Genomic DNA, 20,795 nt, shown 5'->3' with positions numbered 1-20,795 from the left:
CTAAAAATACAAAATGCTGCGGAGCCAGGTGTGGCAGCGGGTACCTGTAATCCCAGCTTCTCAGGAGGCTGAGGCAGAAGAATCAATTGAACCCAGAAGGTGGAGGCTGCAGTGAGCCAAGATCGCACCACTTCACTCCAGCCTGGGTTACAGAGCAAGATTCTGTCTCAAAAATACATACATACATACATACATACATACATACATACATACAGATATAGTAATTTAAAAGGCCAAGTGCCCAGAATGAGGCCATAGTCTTTCGTAACCTAATCTCAAAAGCAGCATACCATCATTTCTTTCCGTAGGCTGTTGGTCACACCGACGCACACTGGTATAGACCAGTACTGAGAGTAGACTATACAGGCGGGTGAATACCAGGAGGTAGGGGTCACTTGGTGCTGGCTGTCTGAGAGGTTGCCTTCTACAAAGCATATTTAGCAGAAATGAGATCATGTGCTGGGTACTGTTTGGGTGCAGTGGCTCCCACCTGAAATTCTAACACTTTGGGAGGCTGAGGCAGGAAGATTGCCTGACCCCAGGAATTCAAAGTCACAGTGAGTTGTGATGCTATGATCAGGCCGCTGCACCTCCTCGGCAACAGAGCAAGACAACTCACTCACTCACTCACTCACTCACTCACTCACTCACTCACTCAATAATACATATATGAAAATACAATTGTATAGCATGAACATCTTTCCATAGCATCATTATTCTGCCATATCAATTTTCATAAGTCCATAGTATTCCATCCTGTGGATATATCATACTTCACTTTGGTTCATCAATCCCCTGCAATTACAAAAAATGTTATTGGCCAGGCGTGGTGGCTCACGCCTGTAATCCCAGCACTTCGGGAGGGAGACGCGGGTGGATCATGAGGTCAGGAGTTCGAGACCAGCCTGGCCAAGATGATGAAACCCCATCTCTACTAAAAATACAAAAATTAGCTGGGCGTGGTGGCTCACGCCTGTAGTCTCAGCTACTTGGGAGGCTGAGGCAGGAAAATCGCTTGAACCCAGGAGGCGGAGGTTGCGGTGAGCCGAGATCATGCCATTGCACTCCAGCCTGGGCAACAAGACCAAAACTCCATCTAAAAGAAAAAAAGAAAAAAAAGTTGTTATTCTAACCAGTGTTGTAGAAAATATCTTTGTAGCTAAATCTTCATGCACAGCTTTGATTATTTCCTTAGGATGACTTTTTAGAAGAATTGCTGAGTTACAAAATGTACAAAATTCTAAAACTTAAAACGTATTTCCAGATTTCCCTCCAGACAGTTGTATTGGTTTCCACTCATGATACCAGCCCAGGAGCATGTGCTTGGGCTGAGGGTCTTGGCAGCATGGGGGCTGTTATCCCCCTTTGCTTCCTAGTGCCCTGAAAGTCAAGCTTGAAAATACCAATTTTCTGCCGGGCATGGTGGCTCACACCTGTAATCCCAGCACTTTGGGAGGCGAGGCAGGCAGATCACTTGAGGTCAGGAGTTTGAGACCAGCCTGGCCAACATGGTGAGACCCCATCTCTACTAAAAATACAAAAAAATTAGCCAGGTGTGGTGGTGCGTGCCCATAATCCCAGCTACTTGGGAGGCTGAGGTAGAGGATCCCTTGAACCTGGGAGGCAGAGGTTGCAGTGAGCCGAGATCGCATCACTGCACTCCAGCCTGGGTGACAGAGCAAGACTCTGTCTCAAAAAAAGAAAATATCAGTTTTCAAATAACCCAGTTCAGAATTGAAAACTGTTAGACCATGCATGAAGATAATCGGGAGATTTTTGATGTCTGTGTATTTTCAAAGATACCTAATTCCTTGAATCAGTTAAAACAGAGTTCTAGGAATTATATTTGAAAAGAAACGTCTTTTGGGCTTTTGGAGGGGATTTTTGTTCGGTCTTATTTTTACTTTCCAAATAATTAATAGAGACTCTGTAATTATTTGTGTGGAATGCATTGATTTTACCAGCCGTAGTAAGCTTGACATTGTTAAGTGGATTGTGATGCTGTCTGTTCACATATCCTGCACCAAATGAGATGGGCCCTTTATTGATGGTGTGTGTTCTCTGCGAGCCTGATAATTTGGGGGGCATCAAGGTCATGGTGGGGACCTGAGGTACACTGGGCCTCCAGGAGGGAGTAGGCTGAGGAATGTGTGACTAAGAGTCTCTGAAGAATGTCAGAAATCTAAAGGGAGGAAGAAAATGGATAAAGAAAAACACAGAGAAAGTGGACAAGAGAATGGAAAGAGCTTGTGTTTTGTTTCCTGAAAACCTGGGTTCTGCTGCTTATAAAACTGTGAGTCCCACGTTGGGCAAATTACTTACCTCTATTTGCATTTGTAAGAGAGCTGAATATACACCCTCTTGTATATTCTGCCTGTCCCCATTAGCCCTCCCAGGGGGCGCTCAAGCACACCCAGGTCAATGCACTGAGAAGCAGTGGAGAGTGTGGGTGAGAGCAGGGAATCTGGGGGACACAGTGGTGTGGAATGCCAGCTCTGCCACCCATTGGCTCTGTGGCCCTGGCCAAGTTCCTTAACCTTTCTGGTCTAGTTTCTTCCACTGTGAAATGGCAATTATGATAGTACCCACTGTTGTTACAATGAGTGTATTAGGATTCTCTAAAGAAACAGAGCCAATAGGAGATATATATATATATATATGTATTTGGAGAGAGAGATTGATTTTAAGGAATTGGCTCACACAATTGGGAAGGCTGGCAAGTCCAAAATTGCAAGGTAGGCTGGCAGGTACGCTGGGCTTCCAGGAGGCCTCATCTCAACTGATGAGATGAGGCCCTCCCTCACTGTGGAAAGTGATCTGCTTCACTCAAAGTCAACTGATTGGGCCGGGCACTGTGGCTCATGCCTGTAATACCAGCACTTTGGGAGGCCAAGGCAGGCAGATCACATGAGGTCAAGAGTTTGAGACCAGCCTAGCCAATATGGTGAAACCCCCATCTCTACTAAAAATACAAAAAATTAACTGGGTGTGGTGGTGCATGCCTATAATCCCAGCTACTCCAGAGGCTGAGGCAGAAGAATCACTTAAAGCCGGGATACGGAGGTTGCAGTGGGCCGAGATCGCGTCCCCGCACTCCAGCTTGGACAACAGAGTGAGACACCATCTCAAAAAAAAAAAAAAAAGTAAAGGAAAAAAAAAGCAAAGTCAACTGGTTGAAAAGTTTATCTCTTCTAAACCAAGTATCTCCCTAGTAACATCCAGACATATTTGGCCACATTTCTGGGGACTGTGGCCTAGCCAGGTTGTCAGACAAAATTAGTCATCACAAAAGTAAATGACAGTTTGTCACTTTCACGAGCACAGCCGATCCTTTCCGGTCCCCTCCCCGGCCTCATCCTGAGCACGTTGTGCACGCTGCAGTGGTCCTAGCAGCTGGAACGGCATGGTATGTGGGTGCCAGTTACTCCCTGTGCCCTCCCTGAGTCTGTGCAGGTACCTGTTACTCCCTGTGCCCTCCCTGAGTCTGTGTGGGTACTGGTCACTCCCTGCACCCTCACCGAGTCTGTGCCGGTACCAGTTACTCCCTGCGCCCTCGCCAAGTCTACACGGGTACCAGTTACTCCTTGTGCCCTCACCAAGTCTATTTATCTTTGAATGTTTGTGATCAAGAACAGTTTCGGGCATAATGCTAGGTACCCAACTAAAATGTCTGTCGAATGGTTGAATCACATGAGAATAATTTTAGGCTTTTTTGCTTTCTTTTCTTTTTCAGAGACAAGGTCTCCCTCTGTCACCCAGGCTAGAGTGCAATGGTGTGGTCATAGCTCACTACAGTCTCGATCTCAAGAGCTGAAGCAATACTCCCACCTCAGTCCCCTGAATAGCTGGGACTACAAGGGTGGTCACCATGCCCAGCTAATTTTGGGGGGTTTTTTGAGATGGAGTCTCACTCTGTCATCCAAGCTGGCATGTGGTGGCAAGATCTCAGCTCACTACAACCTCCATCTTCCAGGTTCAAGCGATTCTAGTGCTTCAGCCTCCCAAGTAGTTGGGATTACAGGCTCCCACCACCACCCCGGGCTAATTTTTGTATTTTTTTAATAGAGATGGGGTTTCACTATGTTGCCTAGGCTGGTCTTGAACTCCTGGGCTCAAGTGATCCACCCGCCTCTGCTTCCCTCAGTCCTGGGATGACAGGCATGAGCTACCACGTCTAACCAATTTAGGTATCTTTAAAAGGCAATTTAAGATACTTTGATATAGCATCTGTACTTAAGTTGACTGTATACATAGAAGTTACCTTTATGTATATAAGTATATGTACACGTTATAGAAGGATGATGCTTTAAGCTCTTGTTTAGAGGGAGGATAGTTCTATTGGATTTTTTTTTTTAATCTTGGAGCCTCCATCCCTGCTGTTTATTTTCTCCTCATTTTTGCCTTCTCTTTTTTAGTGAGTGTATTTGAATGTGGAGGCTGGGGCTCCTAATATAAGGAAGCTGTCCCTAGGGATTCCTGTGTGGGTCGTGTGCACTGTAACGATATGGCACAGGTGTATAAAAGCAGCATCCTTGCTTTCCTCGGTGGACTTTATATACAGTTCACAAACAACAAACTTACGTAAAGAAGTTTTTGATGTCCATGGCAGGTGGAAAGATCTCTACATCCTCATCTCTGGGCCCTGTGGATATTACCTTATGTGGTCAAGGGACTTGGTGGAAGTGACGAAGAATCTGGAGATGGGGGGATTCTCATTGATTTTCTGGTTGGGCCCACGGCCATCACAAGGGCTCTTATGAGTAGGATGCAAGAGGAGCCAGAATCAGAGGAGGAGACAGCAGAGTGATGATGGGAGCACAGGCTGGAGCCATGAACTTTGGAAATGCGGGAAGGGGATCCAAGCCAAGGAATACAGGCAGCCACTGGAAGCCAAAATCAGCAAGGAAGAGATTCTCCCTTCTGAGCCTCCAGGAGGAACCGGCTCTGCGGACTCCTTGGCTTGAGACCAGAGAAACTGGTTTTGGACCTCTGACCTCCAGGAATATAAGAAAGTCAATCTGTGCTGTTTTAAGACACTATACTTGTGGTAATTTTTTATAGCAGCAATAGGAAATGAATACAATACAGAAATTGGTGAAGACAGAGGTGTGCGCGTTGTTAGGAAGCCTCTGAAGTATAAGTTAGCCCATTCTCTGTTTCCTTTCTAGAAAAACTACCCATGATGGTACATTGGGAATCTTCATTGTGTATAGTCGACCTATTTCCACCTTTTTTTTTTTTTTTTGAAACAGAGTCTTACACTGTCAGCCATACTGGAGTGCAGTGGTGCAGTCACAGATCACTGCAGCCTCGACCTCTCAGCCTAAAGCAATCCTCCCACCCCAGCCCCCTGAGTACCTGGGACTACAGGCACACACCACCACACCTGGCTAATTTTTTTATTGTTTATTTTCTGTAAAGACAAGTTCTCACCATGTTGCCCAGGCTGGTCTCAAATTCCTGGCCTCAAGTGATCCATTTCAGCCTCCCAAAGGGCTGGAATTGTAGGCGTGAGCCAACGTGCCCGGCCTAAATGGTCTTTTTAACTTAGCATTTACTGTGAAAAACGTAACTGCCAAATTCTTGGTTGTAACAGATTGCATGTATGCAGAAAAAAGCCAACATTTGTGGATAGTCATTCAAAAATAACCAAATGAATTAAAATATGTTTTCTGAAAACTTTAAGATGGACATTTCAAAGAAACCATATGTTTTTTCACTTATTAAACTCAATAGAAACCTGCATATTTCCTAAGACTTTTGTTGCTATTACATTTAATTATACTATTAAGTAGAAATTAAAATATTTTAGTTAAATAAAAAATTCTAAAGACGGTATTAGATCAGGAAAAAAATGGGGAATGTGCCAACACATCTTAAGCACATAAAACAATTTAATAATTAGTTGCTGTTTATGATTACGGTAATCAATCACCTCAAATTGTTTAATACTTTAAATTATCTATTGTTGAGGTAAATCAAAATAATTGCCAATTCCAAATTGTTTAACAGCCAGAAATAGCACAGATAGCAACTTGTGAATCTATTAATAATTTTTCATCTAAATTGGGTTTGGCCAACTGTGGCCTGAAAGCAAAGAATCATTTTTACATTTTTAAATGATTGAAGAAAAGAATCAAATGGGGGAATGTTGATCAAGGGGTGCAAAGTTTTAGTTCTGCAGGATGATTAAGCTCCAGAGACTTAAGGCAAAGCCTGCTAACTGTTGTTAATAGGACTGTATCGTATACTTAAAATTTACTAAGAGGGTAGATTCAAAGCGTTCTCACCACCGAGAGAAAGATGATGAAAAAACAATGGTAATTGTAAAGTGATGGATATGTTAATTAGCTTGATGTATGTATCAAAACATCAGGTTAGACAGCTTAAGTATATAAAATTTTTGCTTTTCAACTGTACGTCAATAAATATGGGGGAAATAAAGAATCAAAAGAAGAGGAATATCTCATGCCACATGAAAATTATATGAAATTCATATGTAAGCATCCCTAAATAAAGTTTCACTGGAACCCTGCCAGGCCTGTCTGCTGGCATATTGTCTGTGCGTGCTTTTGCACTACAACGCAGGGTTGAATCATTGCAACAGAAACTTATATCCCCACAAACCAAAAATATTTACTATCTGGCCTCTTCCAGGAAAAAAAAACAAAAAATTGTGACCTCTTGTCTAAATGCCTTCTAAAAGAACGTTCTTTCCATTCTAATATTACAGCGCCAGTGTATTCCACACTCCACAGGAGCAAACTGGGGTGCCCAGACAGCCATAACTTCCATATTTCCTGTTAGGTGACTGCCCCCCTGTATTTTGCCAGGGTTGACAGCCATAACTTCCATATTTCCTGTTAGGTGACAGCCCCCCTGTATTTTGCCAGGGTTGACAATTGATGCTCAGAGTGACAGCACCTTCATTGTAGGGCCAGACCTCAAACTCTGTAAAGAAAGATGAAATTATTTTATGGTTCGATGGGACTTCTGTTCAAATGGTACAATCACGTGGTAGCTTTTGTTTGTTTGTGTTTGTTTAAAGAAGGGGTCCTGCTCTGTCACCCAGGCTGCAGTGCAATGGTACAATCGGAGCTGGAACTCCTGGGTTCAGGAAATCCTCCTACCTCAGCTTCCTGAGTAGCTGGGATGACAGGTGTGCACCACCATGCCTAGCTAATTTGTAAATTTCTTTTTTTGTGGAGACAGGGTCTTGCAGTGTTGCCCAAACTGGTCTCAGACTCCTGCCCTCAAGTGATCCTCCCAACTCAGCCTCCCAAGTCACTGGGATTACAATGACTGTGAGCCACCACCCTGCCTCAAAATCACGTTTTAACACTAAATCAGTATATCTGTGTTTTAACTCTAACTCACACTCTTTAATCCTTGACTGCCAGGAAATTTGAAAGTTTACTCTTAGGAGAGAGACCTAGAGATGCTTCCTTTCAAACCCCGTGAGAGTGGGATCAATTTTTGATGCTGCCATTTATCACAGTTGTCTTTTAATTTTTTTCTTTTGGAACAGGCAAATAATTTCCCATTCTTGAAACTGGCATCTTCATATTTCAACCTATATATTCATTAGAAGGTGATCAACTAGATTAACACCATCTTAGAATACAAATAACGTTGAATGTGTTTAGTATGTTACAACAGCATGAGTTGTCTAATTGCTATATGGACCCTCAATAAAAATGATTTTGTGTATGTGTGTGTGTGTGTGTGATGGAGTCTCGCTCTGTCACCCAGGCTGGAGTACAATAGCATGATCTCAGATCACTGCAATCTCCGCCTCCTGGGTTCAAGTGATTCTCTTGCCTCAGCCTCCCAACTAGCTGGGACTACAGGTGCGTGCCACCACACCAGGCTAATTTTTGTATTTTTAGTAGAGATGGGGTTTCACCATGTTGACTAGGCTGGTCTCCAACTCCTGGCCTCAAGTGATCTGCCTGCCTCGGCCTCCCAAAGTGCTGGGATTACAGGCGTGAGCTACCACGCCCAGCCTAAAATAAATTTTTTTAAGAAGCACGACTTGCGTATATAAGTTGAGCATCTCAAATCTGAAAATCCAAGGTTTGAAATGTCCCAAAATCCAAAACTTTTTAAGGACCATCATGATACTCAAAGTTCATGCCCAAAGGAAATGCTCACTGGAGCATTTTGGATTTTGGATTTTGGACTTTCAGATTAAGTATGTTCAGTGGGTAAGTATCATGCAGATATTCCAAAATCCAAAACACTTCTGGTCCCAAGCATCTTGGATAAAGGATATTCCACCCATACTGGAATCGAGACTTTTGTCACATTGGCATGTTTTGTTAAAGCTATTTTGTTAAAATACTGTGATTTGTAGAGCAAAGAAGCAGTCTATTTAGTGGATCTCTTTTCCTGAAAGAATCAGCAGAATATGTAATGATCTAATTGTGCTCTCTGTGTCCCGGGTGTCAAGATGTATGTGAGGAGAAGGAATTAAAATGAATTTGTAGCCAGGCACAGTGGCTCACACCTGTAATCCCAGCACTTTGAGAGGCCAAGGTGGGCAGATCACTTGAGGTCAAGAGTTCGAGACCAGCCTGGCCAACACAGTGAAACCCCATCTCTACTAAAAATACAAAAATTAGCTGGAGCCGGGTGTGGTGGTGGGTGCCTGTAATCCCAGCTTCTCCTGAGGCTGAGAATCCCTTGAACCTGGCAGGTGGAGGTTGCAGTGAGCCAGGATTGCACTATTGCACTCCAGCCTGGGTGACAGAGTGAGACTCTGTCTCGAAATAAATAAATAAATAAATAAATAAAGTGAATATGTATTGTGCAGTGACCAATTTGACCTTTGAAAGAAGCAGTTTTCCAGCCGGGCACGGTGGCTCACGTCTGTAATCCCAGCACTTTGGGAGGCCGAGGCGGGCGGATCACGAGGTCAGGAGTTCGAGACCATCCTGGCTAACATGGTGAAACCCCGTCTCTACTAAAATTACAAAAAATTAGCCGGGCGTGGTGGCAGGTGCCTGTAGTCCCAGCTACTTGGGAAGCTGAGGCAGGAGAATGGTGTGAACCCGGAAGGCGGAGCGGAGCTTGCAGTGAGCCGAGATTGTGCCACTGCACTCCAGCCTGGGCGACAGAGCGAGACTCCGTCTCAAAAAAAAAAAAAAAAAGAAAGAAGCAGTTTTCCTTCCCGTGTCTGGCAAAGGAAGTTTTGTTAGTCAGGGTAAATACCTCTTAGCTGAGCCTTTCTGGACAGTAAGAGATGATCATGTTAGCTCTATTTTACAGACATTTACTCTTTCTTTATCCTGTAACTGGGGCAGCAGATGGCTGTCTGATGTACAGGTTGTCAGACTGACGTCTGACTTGTTGCCCTGGGGAATGGTCACAAGCAAACCAGGTCAGTGGTTTGAATTTAAAGCGATGGACATCAAGTGGCAAAATAAATAAATAAAGATTTATGGATCCTGTATTTGATAAGTTTCTGCTGTTTAATGGCAACCTGGATTATAGGATTTGGATACTCGCATTCTAAGGAGATGATAGAAATAAAAGCGTATTCTAAGAGGGAAGCTACATCGTGGAATCCAGTTTTAACTGCCTCTCCAAAACACAGCAGGAGAGTGTGTGTGGGTTGCCATAGAAATGGTGGTTACTGAGCCAGCCTCTTGCCATGCGCGACGCATTCGTGTCAGGCTCTCAGGAATACCCACTCGTAATTGGCCTGTAGTAGATTTGTCTCCACTTCAGACGGTGAATGTTACGGCTATGATGAGCCCGTTTAACTAGTCCTTTTACCTAAGTCACGGACAACTTACCTTTGAAGGTGGAGCGTGATTTAAAATACAGATCTAAGATTGTTTTTCCATTCATTGGGTTTTTATTTTTATTTTTTTTTTTTTGAGACGGAGTCTCGCTCTGCCGCCCAGGCTGGAGTGCAGTGGCCGGATCTCAGCTCGCTGCAAGCTCCGCCTCCCGGGTTCCCGCCATTCTCCTGCCTCAGCCTCCCGAGTAGCTGGGACTACAGGCGCCCGCCACCGCGCCCGGCTAGTTTTTTGTATTTTTTAGTAGAGACGGGGTTTCACCATGTTAGCCAGGATGGTCTCGATCTCCCGACCTCGTGATCCGCCCGTCTCGGCCTCCCAAAGTGCTGGGATTACAGGCTTGAGCCACCGCGCCCGGCCTCATTGGGTTTTTAATTGAGTTGGGGGGAAGGGCAGCAAAGAGTGGGAGTTCTTACAGCACAAGATTATGTTTGCAACGTGAAGAAAATGAAAGTATTATTGAACATGTAAATGATGGGCTTTGGGTGATAATGCCATGTGAATGCAGGCTCATCAATTGTAGCGAAGGCACCTCTCTGGTAGGGGATATTGAGTCTGGGCTGTTATGTGGGATATCTGCACGGTCTGTTCAGTTTTGCCGTGAACCTAAATCTGCTCTTTGAAAAATAGTCTTCAATGAAATCATTATTATATTAGCTTATCTTTGTCTCTATATATCACAAGCCACATGTCTAGGTGAAGTAACCCAGATTGGAATACTGAGGTGAGTGATTGGATTATAGGAATAAACATTACTGCACTGTGCTCCCAAACGTTAGAATGAAAGAAGGGAGTTCATTTCTCTACCAAGTCTGTGAGTAGATGTGTGATGTGATTTTAGAACCTTAGGCATCATCTTTTATTTTTTTGAAAAAGAACAGATGCAGTAGTTCAGGGCATTCAGCAAAGGAGGAATTCAACTTACCTAAGGTAATATCAACATATCCCTAAGAAAGCTGTTATTGGAAATAGGCCTCTTTACAGTGGAAATATTCAGAGTTAAGACTATTGCTTAGAAATAAAGAAGTAATTCTCAGGACGAGTGTCTGTACTTTCCCAGATGTCAAAATCCCTTAGGGGTGAATGGGGCTTTAATGAGACCGGTAGGGGGAAAAGGGGGCAGTGTACCCGCAAAAAAAAGCAATAGAAGTGATCACAGATAGCAAAGAACACGGAGAGCCTGGGACTGGTTTGGGTGCGATGGCAGTTCAGTGAAAACTTTGTTTCGCCAAAGATCTTGGCAGCCAGGCCGTCAGTGGTGGTTGGTCCTTGGAGATGCCAGTTGGTATCTGTTGCCACTGTGGACTCAGCATCGCAGTGTCTCTGTGCTCCTGTTCTCCGACAGAGAGCAGGAAGGCCGGGTAGCGCTGCTCCTGCCCCTGGGAGAAGAACCAAGCCGTGATCTCAGAACATCGACATTTGTTTTTCAGCGTTGCCTAGCAACTCAAAAAATAATCTTGTATGATCAATCCATTCCTAGGAATCATTAAGTCTTTTGTGTTTGTCTCCCCCAAAAATGAGAACTTTCAGAAAATAATAGCATCCCATTAGTTCTAGTATAATGGGGTTCAGGGGGCACTTCCGTTTAAAAACCCTATTCTTAGGGACTTAGGTCTCTTAATGTATCATTTTATGTAGAACTACAGTTTCCCATGCTTAGTATAGCCTCTTTTGTGCTCTTGGAGTTGTAGAGGTTTTATTTTATACTTCATTCTTAGTCACCACTTACGGAGTATTCACTTTGTGGATTATCCGTGTCAAATTCGTGTCTTCCTGTGGACTTTCCCTGTCACCCAGGAGCCGCAAGGCCCTCTTAGTTTGCTGCTATTTGACCTGGATTTTTTTTTTCAAGTCAGAGTCTCACTCCACCTCCCAGGTTCAAGGAGTTATCCTGCCTCAGCCTCCCGAGTAGCTGGGACTACAGGAATGTGCCACCACACCCAGCATATTTTTGTATTTTTAGTGGAGATGGGGGTATCACCATGTTGGCCAGCGTGGTCTCGAACTTCTGGCCTCAAGTGATCCTCCTGCCTCAGCCTCCCAAAGTGCTGGGATTACAGGTAGTGAGCCACCACACCCAGCCTGGCCTGGATTTTAAGGACAGCATCTAACACACTCATTCTAATGTTAACCTGGATGAAAAAGAACTAGGAAAGTAAAGCCACTTTATTTCAGAATGCAGTACTTTTAAGTCTCACCTGGTTCCAGTTGCCTCCACTTGAGTGGGTAATTAAAAGGTAGAATATTTTTGATAGATGTGAATATTGCACTGAATGAGACACAGCTCATAGCATTCGTGAACAGAATAGAGGCCGCGTGCAGCCCAGCCACCGAGACGGCTCGGTCTTGAATGCTGGCTCCTCCTCCGGTGACTCGGTGTGTGGTCTTGAGCAAGTCCTTTTTCCTCTCTGGGCTTCAGTTTTCTCCGCTGTAAAATGGGGATCATAATAGCCCCAGCCCCTCCCTCATAGAATTGTTGTGAATGGAGAGTGCGCCTACCACAGAGCCTGGCCCTTGGAAAAGGCTCCATATGTGTTTGCCACTCTTATCATCATCATCGCTGCTATTATTGAGCCCACATGCAGTGTGTGATTTTTTTTTTTTTTTTTTTGAGATGGAGTCTCACTCTGTCACCCAGGCTGGAGTGCAGTGGAGTGCAGTGTCGCAGTCTTGGCTCACTGCAACCTCTGCCTCCAGGTTCAAGCCATTCTCCTGTCTCAGCCTCTCAAGTAGCTGGTATTATAGGCACCTACCCAGCTAATATTTTTTTTTTTTTTTTTTTTGAGACGGAGTCTCGCTCTGTCGCCCAGGCTGGAGTGCAGTGGCACAATCTCGGCTCACTGCAAGCTCCGCTCCACCTCCCGGGTTCACGCCATTCTCCTGCCTCAGCTTCCCAAGTAGCTGGGACTACAGGCGCACGCCACCATGCCCGGCTAATTTTTTGTAATTTTAGTAGAGACGGGGTTTCACCATGTTAGCCAGGATGGTCTCGAACTCCTGACCTCATGATCCACCCGCCTCGGCCTCCCAAAGTGCTGGGATTACAGACGTGAGCCACCGCGCCCGGCCAATTTTTGTATTTTTAGTAGAGACGGGATTTGGCCATGTTGGCCAGGCTAATCTCAAACTCCTGTCCTCAGGTAATTGGCCCACCTCGGCCTCCCAAATTGCTGAGATTACAGGCCACCACACCCGGCTCAGGGGCTACTTTTTAACCTCTCCTTTTTGTGCATGGCAGTTGCTGCCTGGAAGTTCGAAAATGAAAAGTCCCTCTGATCAGCCGGGCACAGTGGCTCACGCCTGTAATCCCAGCACTTTTGGGAGGTCAAGGCAGGCAGATCACAAGGTCAGGAGATCCAGACCATTCTAACATGGCGAAAACCCGTCTCTACTAAAAATACAAAAAAAAAAAAAAGAAAATTAGCTGGGTGTGGTGGCAGGCGCCTATAGTCCCAGCTACTCGGGAGGCTGAGGCAGGAGAATGGCGTGAACCTGGGAGGTGGAGCTTGCAGTGAGCCGAGATCTCGCCACTGCACTCCAGCCTGGGCGACAGAGCAAGACTCCGTCTCAAAAAAAAAAAAAGAAAAAAAAACCTCCCACAATCGATCAGACTGGTTGCTAGCCTACTTTTCCCCTCCCGTAACCAAATAGACTGCTATGGGCTACTAGAGTGAACCAGTATGGAACTGCTATAGGGTATTTACACCTCAGAATGTTCTGTAACCAACGCTCCTGAGCCTCTTGCTGTAGCCTGCTCCCACTCTGTGGAGGGTACTCTCATTTAAAATAAGTCTCTGCTTTGGCTGCCTTGCTTGTGTGTTTTGTCCAATTCTTTGTTCTAAACGCCAAGAACCTGGGCAACGACCCTCAACGGGTAACAATTTGTCATCAGGTACACCATTCAGTTGATGTTTTTAATTTGAAATTTATTTTGAAACTGTAGCTTTGTTTCTTGTTTCTTTTGTAAGTTTGTTTTGGTTTTATATTTTTGTGTGAGCTATAATCTCTTTTATATTAGCACTCACTTAACACGTGATTTTTTAAAAGAAGATCAACACTTTTTTTTTTTCCTTTCTAATGTAGTTTTGTGCATTCATCCTGCCTGAAACTTCTTAAGTTCTGTAAATGTTAGGAGAGGGCCTGTCCTTGGGAAATTACTCATGTCTGTGGACCTAATGCTTCTGGCCTCAAATATGAGATCTGTAAATCTCCCTTCCAAGGTTGTATAAGACCTAAGTGTGATCATTTACATAAAGCACCTAGTACACTGCCAGCCATGTATCACATTTTTAATGTCGTGGTTCCTCTTGCTCTGTCACCAGGCTGGAGTGCAGTGGCACGAACTCAGCTCGCTGCAACCTCTGACTCCCTGGTTCAAGCCATTCTCCTGCCTCAGCCTCCCGAATAGCTGGGATTATAGGCACATGCCACCATGCCCAGCTGCTTTTTGTATTTTTAGTAGAGATGGTTTTTCACCATGTTGGCCACGATGGTCTTGATCTGCTGACCTCGTGATCCACCCACCTTGGCCTCCCAAATTGCTGGGATTACAGGCATGAGCCACCATGCCAGGCCATCGTGGTTCTTTTTGCCACTACCTTTGAATCACCCCTTTAAAATTATTTTTATGCACACACGTATACACACACCCTGAATACACCGGGCATGTGCAGAATGTACTTCACTAGAAGCTTCCACAGACGCGTCTGGCTTGCCCCTGCAGTATGCCGTGTATGTGTAGTTGTATCTTGCAGCCCAGCCATTTCCAGTATGCAGTTTGAAGTTTTCCTAAATTGAAGGGGAAGACAAATAGGATCACAACTTAGATCCTTTAGGAAAAAAAAGTTTTTTTGTTGTTTTGTTTTTTCTTTTTGAGACAGAGCCTCCTTTGCGATCTCGGCTCACTGCAAGCTCCACCTCCTGGGTTCACACCATTCTCCTGCCTCAGCCTCCTGCGTAGCTGGGACTACAGGCACGCACCACCATGCCCAGCTACTTTTTGTATTTTTAGTAGAGACGGGAGTTTTGCCATATTGGCCAGGCTGGACTCAAACTCCTGACCTCATGATCTGCCCACCTTGGCTTCCCAAAGTGCTGGGATCACAGGCATAAGCCACTGTGCCTGGCCTTGCCCAATTTTTAATTGGCTTATTTTCTTATTGTATATCATTTACAATTTTTTGTATATTTCTTATTGTATATTATGTACAATATAATTTTTTGTATTTTTAGTAGAGATAGGGTTTCACTGTGTTAGCCAGGATGGTCTCGATCTCCTGACCTCGTGATCCGCCCGCCTCAGCTTCCCAAAGTGCTGGGATTACAGGCGTGAGCCACCGCTCCCGGCCCAAAAAAAAAAAAAAAGTTTTTATCTATTCGTTCTTAGCTGAGCTTATCCATTAGAAAAACAGGTATTCCTACAAACCAACATTTTACACCATTATTCCCAAAGCAGCCCTGGAGGTGGGGGGCCCCGGTCTTTATCAGAAAGGAACTTTAGCTCAGTAGAATCATCTGTTTCCCACACTCATGGGATGTCCTAGGGAAAGGGGAGACACAAAACGTGATTTCTTCAGACTCCAAATCCCCTTCCTTTCCCAGTTTATCAGATTTTTGTGGATTCCTGCTTCAATGCCAAGACTTAATGTGGTTGAATAGAATAATGGGCTGATCTGAGAATGCAGAACAACCACCCGTTCCCAGATGTGTTTTGTTTGGTCCATACGGTTGGTTTGGGGATATTTGTTTGTTGTGTTTGAATTTACTGCCAACATTAAAAAATGGGAAGATTTCCCATGAAATTCTATTCCTGGCTTCACTTAGGAAAAAAAAAATCAAACAGTTCCTTCGGTCAGCAAATATTTATTGAACATCTTCTCTGTGCCAGACATTACTCTGTTGTAGGCTCTTGGGATAAAACAATGGCAAAACAAGCCGGGGAAGGGCCCTATAATTACAAAGCTGTTGTTCTAGAAGAAGGAGACCGACAATTAGCTAGTTTATTTCAGATGGCAGAGAAACAATTAAGCAGAGTGATGGTGGAGAGAGTCATTAGCTGGTCAGAACCTTTGGAGAAGTGATATTTGAGCTGAGATCCTAACAACACCCAGAATCCTAACGTAGGCTTATCTTGGGGACAGGACATCCCTGGCAGGAACAATGGTCAGTGCAGAGGTCTCAAGCTTGGGACCAGCTACGTCACTAAGCAACACGTCCCTCTTGGCAAGGACACAATGGCGTCTGTAGTCATTTGAAATTTTTGTTGTTGTTGTTGTTGTTTTGATATGGTCTCATTTTGTCACCCAGGCTAGAGTGTAGTGGCATGACCATGGCTCACTGCAGCCTCGAGCCCCTGGGCTCAAGCGACCCTCCTGCCTCCACCTCCTAAGTAGCTGGGACTACAGGCACCTGCGACCATGGCCCAGCTAATTTTTTAATTTTTTATTTTTTGTAGAGATGTGGTCTTGCTGTGTTGCCAGGACTGATCTTAAACTCCTAGGCACAAGAGACTCTTCCACCTAGGCTTCCCAAAGTGCTGAGGTTGCCGGCATGAGCAACCACGTCCAGCCATCTGTAGGCATTTGAGTGCACTGACCCCTGGCCTGTAGTCTGACAAGTGACCAGATTCCTTCTTGAGTATATCAGACATATTTCTGAAGTTGCTTCAAGCCCTAGCCACCTAGTGAACGCAGTACAGCCACGTGGTGGGAAATGGCATTAGGGCATTTTGTGGGTGTGACAATTCTGTCTGACAGAGTTGCCACACCCACAAACGGGCAAATAATTTAGAGAGGCGTTGCTACTCCGAGTGAGATCTGCTGATGAACGGCACCTGCATCACTGGAGCTCGTTGGAACTGCGTTCTCAGGGCTGTGCACAGTGGCTCACACCTGTAGTCCCAGTGTTTTGAGAAGCCAAGGCAAGAAGATCGCTAGAACTCAGGAGTTTGAGACCTGCTCAGGTAACATAGGAAGACCCCATCTCTATAAAAAATAAAAATTTAGCCAGGCATGGTGGCATGTGTCTGTGGTCCTAGCTACTCAGGAGGCTGAGGTGGGAAGATCACTTGAGCCAGGAGTTCGAAGCTGCAGTGAGCTGTGATTGCACCACTGCACTCCAGCCTGAGTGACAGAGAGAGAACCTGCCTCAAATAAAATAAAATAAAATAAGATAAGATAAGATAAGATAAAAAACTGCCTTCTCAGGCTTTCCTCCAGACCTCTGGATCAGAACCTGCACTTAGCAAGATCGCTATGTCAACAAGCTCTTTAGCAAGCGTCCTACCACATGTCTCCAGATTTGTAATTTCTCTGTTATGAGAACACCCAGTTATTCTCTGTAAATTATCTGTTATGCTGTCTTTTATTCTGAGGATTTTTCCAATGCAGGGGACTAATGCCTGTGCCACCCGCAATCCTTGTGTGCTCCCCACCCAGTCCCTTCTGACATGTAATTGCAAGATGGGTATTGGCCTCGGTGGGTAATTAACAAAATTTCTCTCCAGATGGGACTAATTAGCTTGTATTCTGACCTACTTTCAGGAAATGTATATATATATCTATTGTAAATTCAGAAGTCTCTCATTAAATTTTATTAATGCTCTTATGTATCCTAATACCTCTAGCTATCTATTTAAGGAATAAGCTTTCTATAAGTCTGCCAGTATTTTATGGTTTCCCATAACTGCTTCTTTCCTAAAACTTGTTTCAGTAAGTCTTATGACAGCTCAGCTAAAGCTTAAAGGAAAAAAAATCAGTTGCTCAAATTTAAGAATCTTTCTCAAAAACTACCTAAAAATACCCAGGGAATGTGTTGCAGCTGAATACAGTCATCGTGTTAATTTCTAATATTCAACACATTCATGATTTCATGCTTCAAACAGAAGGTCATTGGTTACAATGAATTGCCCTTAATTTTATTCTTGTTTAAACCAGCCCTGAAATGTACTTGCCCACAGCTATGAGAATCCAACCATCTGCACATAACTTTTGCTCTTCAGTTTGATTGCTTTCAACAAGAATGATTAGATAATTGACCACTGGGTAAATACTTTGCTATATAATTAACAAGGAATGTTTACTCCTGACATATTTCATGGAAAAATAATTCCAAAGAAGGAAACCTAGCTACTCAAAGCCATCGACTTTAATTTGGAAAAAAAAGAGGACTACCCCACAGTGTCATAAATGTAGAAATTGTCACTGTTTCTGCCATACTGAAGAATGTGGGTTAAGGGCTGATGGCTTTTTATTTGATTTTAATGTGATTCTGTGCTGATTTTGTTAAAGCACACAATAACACAGACTTAGGTATTGATAATTCTATATATACAGTTGGTAGAAACTTATGGAGATTATTGCTTAATGCAGATGAAAGCCCTAGGAAGCAAGTCATCTGTTTTCTAGAGAAATCTAGCATGTTCAGGGATCTGGAAAGGCCTGATGGTGATGATGGTGATGGTGATCATGGTGATGGGAGTGACAGTGGTGATAATGGTGATGGTGATGATGGCGATGTTGATAATGGTGATGGGAGTGACAGTGGTGATAATGGTGATGGTGATGATAGTGATGTTGATAATGGTGATGGGAGTGACAGTGGTGATAATGGTGATGGTGATGATGGTGGTGATGATGATGGTGATGGGGGTGACAGTGGTGATGATGGTGATGACGGTGACAATGGTGATGATGGTGATGGTGATAAGGTGATGGTGATGGGGTGACAATGATGGGGTGACAATGATGGTGATGATGGTCATGACGATGGTGATGATGGTGGTGGTGATGATGATTTTGATGATGATGAGGGTTTGCCATGGATCTGAGAGGTGCATACCTCTTAAGATTATTCCTCAGATGAGCTAGTGCTCACTCCATGCTAATTATTCAGCCAGAGCCATGACAGCCCAAGAAAGCTAGTGATTAGGCAGAGCCCACAGCTGAAAAATGAAACAACAGCAGGTTTCCCCATCCGAGACCATGCCTGCACCAGCACAAGTGACCTTGCCCCCCATCCTAAATGTTCGCAAATCTTTCACTGAACGAATGTAGCTGTAGGAGTAGAAATGGCTATATTTCACAGTGTGGACGGTCACGTCTTCATTGATAGAACTTTTGGCAATAGGATTTCTGAGTGGCTGTGGAATTTCTTTCCGAGTCCCAGCGTATAGACCTAGTAGAATTCACTCCAGCCTCTTTCTGGAAAAATACATCCATTAGAATACATTAGCTGCAAGAAGTACAATACCCAGCTACAAGCGTTTAAATGACAAGGCCATTTAGTGTTTACATGACAAAGAAACATGAGGCAGGTGGCTCTAGGATTGCACCAGTGGTTCAGCGATGTCACAGGGATGTTCAGCTCCTCTTCTGTGTCATCCTCAGCATGTCCTCAGCGCACATGACTAGGAAGTGGCAGACTGGGAAATCACATTTAGAATCATGTCAATCCAGGGAAGTCATCTGTATGGTCCATTGACCCTTTGTTCGGCTGGGTGTTCATCTGCCCAGCATTCTGAGGTCTGACGTGCTAACAGATCTCAGCATAAGAACAGTCACTTGGGCTGGCGTGGGGCACATGCCTGCAACCCCAGCACCTTGGGAGGAAGAGGCAGGAGGATCACTTGAGCCCGGGAGTTTGCGACCAGCCTGAGCAGCATGGTGAAACCCCATCTCTACTAAAATACAAAAATTAGGCAGATGTGGTGGTGCATACCTGTAGTCCCAGCTACTCAGGAGGCTGAAGTGGGAGGATCGCTTAAGCCCAGGAACCAGAGGTTGCAGTGAGCCAAGATAGCAACACTGCACTCCAGCCTGAATGACTGAGCAAGACTCTTTAAAAAATAAAAAAATAAATAAAAAGTACTCCTACTTTGTTCTTGTAGTTTGGCTAATCTCTTTCTTAAAAAGAGATTTTAAGCATCTCTTAACATGTGAGTTTCAGGTATGATTTTCTTTTCAGAATCAATAGTGCTTATAATATCAGGTCTGTTTGCTTCTTACCCAGTGGTGAGAAGGTAATTGGCTGCTATCGGGGAGTTTCCAGGCAGAAAAAATGTGACAGGAAAAGCCAGGTAACTCTGAACTCCTTAGACCATATTCAAATCAGACATTGTTTTGAGCTCTTTTTCATATTTTAGAGTTCTTTTCTCTTTTGATGGCCATTTGTTAAATTTTTGAACTCACTTTTCTTTATACTTTGCAAATAAAAGTTGATTTCATTACTGGTTGGTAACCAAGCAGGAAAGCAGCACACTTGGTGATTGCTGGGAGATACCATCAGATCTTGCAGGACATATCTTTCCTTGCCTGTCAGTTGTTATGTGTAATAATCATTGTAGTTAAATGTAGCTTCCAAATTAAGAATGCATGATGCTTTACACCCAATGAACCTTGCCAGCTGGATGCATTACTCATTTTCAAAAAATTAGTAAGATATTTCAACAAATTGTTTATTCTTGAAAATATCTCTTGAGTCTTTCCATTGTGTAAGGTGTAACTCTAAAGAATAACTCAAGGCTGGGCATGGTGACTGATGCCTATAATCCCAGCACTTTGGGAGGCAGAGGAAGGAGGATCACTTGGGTACAGAAGTTCAAGACCATCCTGGGCAACATATTGAGACTCTGTCTCTACAAAAAATACAAAGTTAGTTGGGCATGGTAGCATGTGCCTGTAGTCCCAGCTACTTGGGAGGCTGAGATGGAAGGATCCCTTGAACACAGGGGGCTGAGGCTGCAGTGAGCCATGATTGCACCACTGCACTCCAGCCTGGGTGACAGAGTGAGACTCCGTCTCAAAAAACAAAAACAAAAACAAAGTACAAAAAATTAGCCAGTTGTGGTGGCAGGTGCCTGTAATCCCAGATACTCAGGAGGCTGAGGCAGGAGAATCACTTGAACCCAGGAGACAGAGGTTGCAGTGAGGTGAGATTGCACCACTGCACTCCAGCCTGGGCAACAGAGCGAGACTCTGTCTTAAAAGATAT

At 44.2% G+C, this 20,795-nt stretch overlaps 1 protein-coding gene across 1 annotated transcript in view; it reads left to right on the top strand.

Moving 5' to 3' along the window:
* Positions 1-20,795, top strand: part of FAM171A1 (family with sequence similarity 171 member A1) — a 147,076-nt gene that overhangs the window by 111,605 nt on the left and 14,676 nt on the right. The gene's annotated exons all lie outside the window — the stretch shown is intronic.

This window comes from Macaca mulatta, chromosome 9 (genome assembly GCF_049350105.2).
Source record: "Macaca mulatta isolate MMU2019108-1 chromosome 9, T2T-MMU8v2.0, whole genome shotgun sequence".
Lineage (NCBI taxonomy): Eukaryota > Metazoa > Chordata > Mammalia > Primates > Cercopithecidae > Macaca > Macaca mulatta.
This window is presented reverse-complemented; position numbering and strand designations above follow the sequence as displayed.